We start from the raw sequence: 9609 nt of genomic DNA, 5'->3' as shown, positions 1-9609 counted from the left end.
ATGGCTGAAAAATACAACCATAAAACCCACATCCTACCCCCTAATGGTATTAAGTAATGGTAATATAACATCATTTCAATGCCCCTTTCACATAAAAATGCTCATTCTGCTTCATTTCAAATAAATTACCTAGTTAAAAAAATTATTTGAACTGTAAGGCACAAATAAGTGAGCATTATTGTTTGCTGGTTGACTAGATAAGGAGTTAAACATCTAGAGGTGAAGTGGAGGACAATTAATGTACTACCCTGCTTAATTATCACACAATGCCCACTTCTCAGGGAATTAGAGCTATTATGATCTACTCCTATGAATAAATGAGAATTTTAGCTCTCAGAGGGTAATGCAATAGTTTTGGAAATAATCTTTTTATGAGATTGTGGCTTTATCAGTTATGTTTCACAGTCAGTATAAACACTTTGTATCATAGGAGAACAACTTCGGACTGGCTTGCAATTTTAATTTCTGTACCCAAATGCTTTTAGTTCACTTTTGCTATGCTCTTATTCTAGCAACCAAAGTTAAAATTAATTTGCTTCCTTAGATCTTTTTACAAAACACTATCATAACAGTAACATTCAACTAAAAATAGAAATGACAATTTAAGCAATACAAATTATGTATAAATTGGTTTCCAATGCAAGTGAACACCCAGCAAAAGCAGTCCTGATGATGCTCAGTGGTATCCATACACTGGAGGGTAACTCAATCACAGCTTCAAAGACAGAGGAAAGGATATTTGTTTCAGAATTTCACATGGTTTTATAAGACATTTGTTTTTATTCAATTTTATATTAAAATATTCTTTAGGGGACATTTAGTCTCAAATTCTTTGAATCTTTATCAACAGAACTGCTGAGTTACTAAAAAGATGCCCAGTTTCAGAGTTTCATATTCACCTTTCCAGCAGACAGAACAAACCTAAATATACACAAGTTTGAAAGCAGCTTGACCACAAAAGAAAGCTTTAGGGGACCCAAATAGTGGACCATATGTGATATCAAATGGGCAAGCCATTAGCATCAGCTGTGAACATATTGTACCAACTGGGAATGAAAATAAAACATTCAACTACCAACTGTTATAATCTGTAAATAGTCAAACCAATTCCTCTGGGTTCCAAAAATACATGAATAGGGTGACTCATTGGGGCCCCATTGTCCTGTTCATAGGTAATGCAGCAGATTTGCTCCTAGGGAAAAAAAAACAAAAAAAAAGAAAAACACAGAAACCGTGGTTAGTGAGATCTGATATTAGCAACAGTCTTTGTATATTAAAAGACTCTTGGGCTTTTTGAAACTATATCTAAAGATCTTACATTAGGGATAACAAAATAAAGAATTCTTTTGAAGCAACTTTTCTCTGTACAGTGTGAAACATAAAAAAAAAATATCCCCATCGCAAATTATGTTGAGAAACTGGCAGAATACTAGAAAATTTATAGAGGGCACCAAACTACTGAGAATTCATTGTACAGCTGGCAAGTGCACTCTTACCTACTAGTTGCTTCACATTTAATAATGCATGTTATGAACAGATGGATAGAATGTCAATAAGGCTCTCTGTATCATCAGTGGTAATGAAATAGTGGACTTTGAATGCTTAATAGCACAGAAAACAAAAAGCCTAGAGGAAATTTGTCAATGTCGTGCATGCAATACTTCAGCAGTGCTTTAACACTGTTAGTGTGAGGCCATATGTTTCTTCTAACAGGATCTACTGGAGCTGGGTGCCAAAAAAAGTTTGACACGTTTTTTTTAACTCCTACAACATGTTAAGAGCAAATACCCTGTGAATCAGTCAAGCAGAGTAGTCAGCAGAAGTGCAGTATCATTACTCTTTTTTACTCCTTTTCTCAATGAAAAGTTATGGGAAACTTACTAGTAAACATTGTTCTTTATACCTATTTCAGAAATACATTTGAAACTAATCTCTTTGCAATTATATATAGAAATAAAGGCACTAACATGTGTTAGGCAGTAGATCTTGTTGTCAAGAGCTGAAGAAGATGTGAATTTAGAAAATACTGCAAGAAGAAAATATACATAGCAGCATCTAGACATCAGACACATAAAAAGGAATAAATAGAATATTCTCTTTGGAAAATAATCTTAGTCAAAACTCAGCTAAAATATCCAGTAAGAATGCCTTGGAATAGTCAGAATGAGGAGGATAGCAGCAAGTGTCCATTCTGAGATGCAGATCAGGGAATACATGGGAAGGAACCCACCAGGCACAGGCTTTCTCTGTAAAATGGATGGGCAAACAGCAGTCTGGCTGGTAGTAGCACCTACAAAGGCTACAAGGGCACCTGGAGTGGTGTTTCCAGCCTGCACACTTTTCAGGGAAGCTGTCCTCAATATCTGAGGAAGCATTAGACAGCTGTGGCACGTGAGCCTCTGTGAAACACCGAGATCTCAAGTTCCACAGTACAGCTGGAATCCTAAGCATGTGAAGTCAGCAGAAATCAATGCAAGTTTAACTATCGATTCTGGGAGTCTCTAACAGTCTGAAAACTCCTCAGGAAAAGCTCAAGTACTCTGAGCAGAAAACCAATACTTTCTGCCTTGTGACTCACTCCTAAGAGATCAAACTCCCCATCCATGCCCTCCTTCCTCACATTGTCTCCTCAAAACCTTCCTGAGGTGCTCCAGTGATATCCAGACATGATGCCCTGAGGTACACACCACTCTTGTCAGCCAGGACACCCAAAAGTCTACCTATTGATTTCAAAGCCACCACACAAGGCCACTGTGGGATGGGATCTCTACCACCACTGAACTCAGCTGTACAAACATTCCTTGTGTTCAAAAGTAATTAAGAGAACTTTGACAGACAAACACCATTCTTTAGAAAACAAGCTAGAAATGACAGCCAAAAGATGTGTAAGCCATTTCAATTTCTTCCCCTTTCCTGCAAGCCAGAATACTCATAACTAACAATAACAAAAAACATTGCATTAAAAAAAAAAAGCTAATTTTTTCAGCTGCTGCAGTTTTTGGTGTGTATAGCACCAGCATGCAGCAGGAGACTGCAATTACTTCCTTGCAGAGGAGAAGGATGTGCAGAGAAGCAGAGCCTGTCTGTCAGTGCCACAGATGCATTGGCTTGCCTGTGCTCTGAGCTTGCACAGGCTGGATCCCTTCCTGCCACCCTGAACTATGCAAACACAGGACTGGCCCACACTAGTACGCCCCCTGAAAACTTATTACAGCTCTCTGCATTTCCCTGCATGAACGTATTTCAGTTTCTCCTGAATAAGGAGCTAAAATTCAACCTTCCAAATCAGACCTCAAACTTAAGGAGAGCATCACCCGCCTTTTCTCTTGCCTTCTGCTTCCTGGGAGGTATTCTGAGTTCTGACCTGACCAGTTGCACCTAACAAGAATGAAGTGAATTTTGTACAAGCTGCAGAAGTACAAAGGCTAAGCAGCATGCAGGTTTTCTGCGAAGCAGAGCAGCAAGAGGTGAGAAATTAAGAACCATAGCAGTTGGGGATCCTCACTCACAACTGCCAGAAGAGCTGTACATTGAGAATTAGAAAGAAAGCAAAGGGACTTAAATCACTGATGAAAATAGGCTGCTTACCAGATTTCTTATAGCTGGAACCTCCTGTGTTCTTCGGACCCTGAGAAAGGGAACATGAAGAAAATGCTGCAGTGAGCATCTGACTGTTGTATGGTTTGAACATAAATGTAGTTCTCAGCCTAGAAGGTCTTAGGTGCGTTTTTTCAAAACCAAAAAGATATTGATAAACTGAAGAAAAATTTTTAAGGGAAAAAAATCGATAAATATTTAATGTATGCAAAAGCTATCAAGGAAAAAGGACATAACTAGAAATAATGGAAAGAAAAAGCTTAAGCTCAACAGAGTATCAGGATAGTCTTCCTCACAGCAAGATGTATCAGCCTGTGAAACAGTCTCCCAAGGAGAAATATGGAAGCTTTCACCTGGAATTTTAAAAACTAAAGTTGACATAGCACTAACAAAATGTTCTCAATGATATAATTCTACACTGGTAAAAAAGCAGGCAGGATGATCTATTATGTCTTTTCTAAGTTTTTTCAGGTTTTGATGCTTTACGAACATATCTTGAACAGCCAAAGGTTATCAGAAAGGAGCTTCTTCAATTAATATAATGAACAACAAGATTACAAAGGTGATCACTGTGCAAACCTATTTTAAAGCATCTCTCTAAATACTAAAAAGGAGATGCTTTTCAGACAATGGAAGCTTTACCCAAGAACTGACAAATATAACCTGAATCCACCAGCTTTCAAATACATACTTAGTTTTAAGTATGTCCTTATTTCCCATTAATTTAAAGAAACACTAACCCATGTCTGAAATGAACTTAAAAGAAACAGTTTCCTAAGAGTCTTTGAAAAATTTCATACTCTCTACATAGACCTGGGAAATGCTATGAGGAAGCAGATTTAAGCAAACAGTACTATTTGGTAGACATGTATAATAACACCTTTCAAGTCTCCACGACCTGTTCTGTATGTCCATCTGTAACTGTTCTCTCTTATTATACATTGGCATATCATTACCAATGTCACTATTTAGCACACACTGTGTTTCATTCACTGCTCCAAGATCACTGACAAATAGTTAAACACAGTCATGGAAATAATGAATTGCTGAGTTAGTGGCTGAGAATAAAAACAAAGAAAAAGTGGTCAGTAAATATAACCTATAATAATTTTTTCAACTTTGCCAACTTATTAAACACTCACATACAAAGCAGTTGTAAACTATTTCCTTCGGAGCAATACTGAGGGTAAAGCAGGGCTGATTTACAAGCAACTCTCCATTTATGTGCTTTAAATAACAACACACTATTCGTATATATAAAAAACATCCATTCTCTTTATCCATGGACATGCAATATACATCTTAAGAATAAAAATATCAAGTATCTTTTAATACAGAAAGTTGCATTTGCAAATATTAAGTAATTCTAGAGCACAGGTGTCCCTCACTCTCTCAGTCATACTTTAAGTCCTTCACCCACTTCCACTAGGGCTTTATCCTAAAATAACTCCCCAGTTAGACAGAAACACAAAACATCTTTGCTGTCAGTCACAGGAGTTTCTTGTAAGGAGAGAGAGTGGGGAGGAGAAGAATTAGCTCATGGTCCACTCTCCTACCCATCCCACAGCTCCTTGGGCAGCCGAGTAACCCACCACCCCACAGGGACCACTGCTCCCCTTCCTCACTCCACCTGGACCCTTCCTACCTTTTCTCCCCTCACCCTTTTATTTTTCCCTCTTATTATAAGACTTTTCACAAGCATTATTACTATTATTGCCTGAGTTTTACAGCTGGCACATCATCCCCTGCTGCACTAAATCAACACTTGTGAAAGCAGCAGCCTTCGAGTGACTGAGCAGAGCTGCTGCTTGCAGAAGTGTCAATTTGGTGCAGCAGGGGATGGGGTCGCAGCTGCCAGAGAAGAGAGGCCCTATTTTATGCCTCAAAATGATAAAAATGTCAGAGAGGAGGGAAATCTGTACAAAATATAAAAAGGATGTAGAACAAAGAAAAGAAAGAAGAGGGGGGGAAGGGTTCAAAAGAATGAAGAGGAAAATGACACTGCACAATGGAACAAAATCACTGCTGAATAAGATACAGGATTTTTGTAAGTAGGCACTTTCAAGTTAAAAACAAGTCTTATGCATATCATAAAATAAAAACCTGATGATAGTACCCTTCTGCTTTGGGGGGGAATCTCTGGCTCATTAAACTGAAATTATTGTCTTAACTACATCTGTGATAGGTTAGGATATGCTACTATACACAAATGCTGGGCATAAAAAGATTATTTCACAGAGGGCTTGATTTTAAGTAGAAATTTAAAGTAGAAGACTGAGAATCCTGCATTCAGAAATTTGAATCAGCAAAAGTGAACAGAAATTCTATGTGCTGGAATAAACTTGGGCACCTCTGATCTACCACTGTTTAGAGGCTCCGATTTGAAAGCAGCTACCTATTATTTTGTACACTAAAAGGAAAATAAACCAAAAGAACACGTAGTTCCAAAAGAAGTCACAGAACTCATATTTGCTTTACACACTTATAAATAAGTGAATCTAATGCATATTTCAAATACCATTATCAATAATGGTTTGCTTTTAAGGATTTCCTTTGTTTCTTCTAACCTTTCTTTGGGAGCTGCCAGTTTACTCTCTATTAATTTTCCAGTGTGTACTTGCAATAAGGGAAAATAAATGAGCTACACAGCTTAAACACATACCCCTGCTAAGGAAAAAAAAAAGCAAGTAAGGATACTATTTATCTATTTCCACAGAAAAGTGAATCCACCTCTCCTGCCATTATGCTTTGACAGACCATGGCATCCCAGGTGGAGCAGAGAGGATTCCTGAAAAAGCAGTGCTCTGCTACAGAATTGCCTCATTCAAGGCACACAGCCCTCTCAGCTGCACATAATAATTTGCAGAATTTTTTGCACCCATGAATATTGAAAGTTTCTGCTGGGTCATCCCTGGGTACAGAGAAGACCTGGAAGAGCAGAGGTCCTATTTTTCCTCAGCAGTTTATCAAGAACCACAACCAGCACAGCTTAGCTGAAATGCTGTGCTCAGAAATCCTTCCTGCTCCCTTTTAAGGCAATAACAACGTATCCTTTAGTCTCCAAAATTTGCTTCTGTAGGTCACCTTATATAAAAAAAGTCCAGCACTGATACATGTAAAGAATGAAAAGTGTCATTTCTGTAACTGGTCTTGGAATATAACATTAGTCATTTTTCAAAGACTTTTTGGAAGGAGCATATTTGCAGGACAGATTTCAAATGTGGTCTCAAAACTCAAACACTTTATCACAAGAATTCATTACTCCCCTTATGTCCACTTCATTCTGCAAAGTAAATTGTACAGCCCTTCAGCTCCTATCACTATTCTGTTGCCCATCTGGCAGTCATCACTCTTTATTGATACTCGTGTTTGACTTCATGCTTCATGCTCATAAATCTTGAAAAGATACAACCATTCCTTTCTTCACAATTTGTCAAATTTAAACACAAATATTAAAAAAGGCCACAAAACTCTCCAGTCTCCAACTACATCAATACTGAAGTCAATACTCAACAATGACTACTAGCTTAGGTATGTGGCATTCTTTTTCTCTAGTGATTAGACTAACAATACAAATAGCACACTAATTATTAAATAAAAACCTCCTTTGTTCAGTTGATAGAGCCATTAGGTGCTAAAAAAGCCATGTCTGGGTTCTAGCAAGATTAACACTGTGTCATCTTGCTACATTATATCAACATATTGATCTATCAGTCCAATTGTACAGCGTTCTTCAGGCCTGTTCGAACCTTATCAAAAAATGCCTCCCAGATCAAGCACAGTTAAGTTAGTTACAGCTCAGTAACCTATGATATGCAAAAATGAGAGCAAAAGATTACGTTCGAACCTTATCCAAAAATGCCTCCCAGATAAAGCACAGTTAAGTTAGTTACAGCTCAGTCTATGTAGAACCTATGATATGCAAAAATGAGAGCAAAAGATTAGGCAGTTCATCAATTCAAATGCTTCTCTAAACCAGTACCAATGCAGCAGTACCAGTGTCATCTAAAATTTCTTCATTAACAAATTTGAAAGTAGAACAGTGACATTAAACAAATGCTTATCAAATAATTATCAAACAGATCTGTGCCCTTTTCATTTACCTTCTTCAGTTGGTAGGTGTTCATTCAGTTCATTGTGTACATCAAATTACAAGAATGCCTCAGACTACCTTCAGAAAGTGTTTGCACAGTATGAACAGTGGGATTACCAAAGACAGAGTTATTCTCTTCCTGCTAAATTCCTTGTATTTTACAAGATCTAGTGTTTCCATGAAAAGTCCTGCAGTAAGAACTCCTCAGTTGCTCCTCAGCATTAAATGTGCTTCCCAGTTATTAAAAAATAAAAAAGGGAGGAGGATGGGAGAAAGCAACCTTTTACTTTGATCTTTATGTAAAGCACCTTTTCACTGTAAACACACATGAAGTGTAAAGCCCAAGTTATTTAAAATGGGCCTAATTTTCTACTGTCACTAATTCTTTCTCCTTCTTTTCCTTCCCTTGAACTATAAACAAAATACCACTGCCCATTCAGCAGCAAGAGTCAATTCAACTATTCCTGGTCCCCTAGGCTTGAAGTTTTGTTCTAGAGCTGCTCTTGTACTGTGTCACTCTGAATTAACAGACGATATTTTCATAGTGCTGAAAATGCACCATGGTTAAACATGGACTCAAACACTTCAATAAATCCTGCTTTGGTTTGGGTGCAATAATAACTCCTCTGTCAAAACCTCCTGTGCTGGAAATTGTGTTTGGTCCCTCATTTACATTGGTGACAAACATCAGTTCACCTATCATGACAAATGACAGCTGCTAGTCATGGTGTTTATGGCACACTGATGTAATAATGATAGGCACAGCATAACACAATCCAAACAGAGCAGAAGAAAACCACATTTTGGGCTTTGGGCAAAATCAGTGTGTCCTGCTAACAGAATAGATCAAGACAAGAAAACACAGCTGAGCCAATAACATGCTGCATGACAGCAGTTCCCACAGTGGCTAAGGCTGCCATGGCAGAACTTCTGGCCTGCCTTCTGCAAGTCTTTATTCCCACCAGCTTATACCTCAAAAAGAAAACCAGTAGCAAGCAGCCAAAAATTTTCTCCCACAAGTAAACTTTCCTCTATTACAAAAACCAAACAAAAACATTCCAAAAATATTTATAATTCCAAATGTTTGTACCACTGGTTGAATTCAAGAAATTTTTGAACTAACTGGTTTTTAAACAAGTCAGAATTTATAGCCTTAAACACTGAAATGAGCAGGTCCTAATAAGAAATAATCATATTTTACACAATTATCCATTATTATCTATTTCATAATAGCCAAAAATAGCACACATATAGCCAAGAATACTGTATTCACAGTCACAGGATGACCACAATGTATTTCCACACTTGAGGTTTAACTTCTAAGGACTGACATGGGTCACTGGGATGACAGTAAGAGTTTGGAGGACACCTAGAGAAGGGGATGCTGGGCAAAGGACGTCAGCAAAGGACCACCTGAAGCTGTGTCCATCCTTCCTGCCCTGCCCTCCCCACCAGCCATACTGCTCACTGCTCCCAGACCCATCCACACAGCTGCTCTCCAGAGCAGAACAGGATCTGACCTGCCTTTTAACTATAACCAGAGAGGTTTAATCAGCTCCAGCTCCCAACCCAAATCCATGGCAGGGCACAGCCAGCTGCAATGGCCACAGATGCTGTTTGGTCCCATAAATTCTACTAAGTTTTTTCTAAAATGCTCTCATCACAAGGGGAAAAAAACACTACCATCAATTAATTCTTATCCTAACAACGATTGTGAAAGTGGAGCAAATATTTATTTTCTACCACGTGTGTTGCCATGGAAACAGCTGCAAGCCACCCTTGGCTCCGGGGCTGTGCAGAGGCTCAGGTGCTGTGTGCCCGGTGCCCCGCAGCGCCCGGCTCCAGCCGGGACAGTAGCACCCGACAGCAGGCTGCCACAGCCTGCCAGGGAGGAGGCCAGGGAAAGCAGCACTAACTCC

At 38.6% G+C, this 9609-nt stretch overlaps 1 long non-coding RNA gene across 1 annotated transcript in view; it reads right to left on the bottom strand.

The window, feature by feature from the left end:
- Positions 1-524: 524 nt before the first annotated feature.
- LOC120510890 overlaps positions 525-9609 on the bottom strand; it is a 129275-nt gene continuing 120190 nt past the window's right edge. The window contains exons 16-17 of the long non-coding RNA XR_005629614.1: positions 3589-3628; positions 525-1192 (exon numbers count right to left, since the gene is read on the bottom strand). This is a non-coding gene — a long non-coding RNA (uncharacterized LOC120510890). The remainder of the gene's footprint in view (positions 1193-3588; positions 3629-9609) is intronic.

Source organism: Passer montanus, unplaced genomic scaffold, assembly GCF_014805655.1.
Source record: "Passer montanus isolate IOZ18808 unplaced genomic scaffold, ASM1480565v1 scaffold60, whole genome shotgun sequence".
Lineage (NCBI taxonomy): Eukaryota > Metazoa > Chordata > Aves > Passeriformes > Passeridae > Passer > Passer montanus.
The sequence above is the reverse complement of the archived record's forward strand: the minus strand, read 5'-3'. Positions and strand labels throughout refer to the sequence as shown.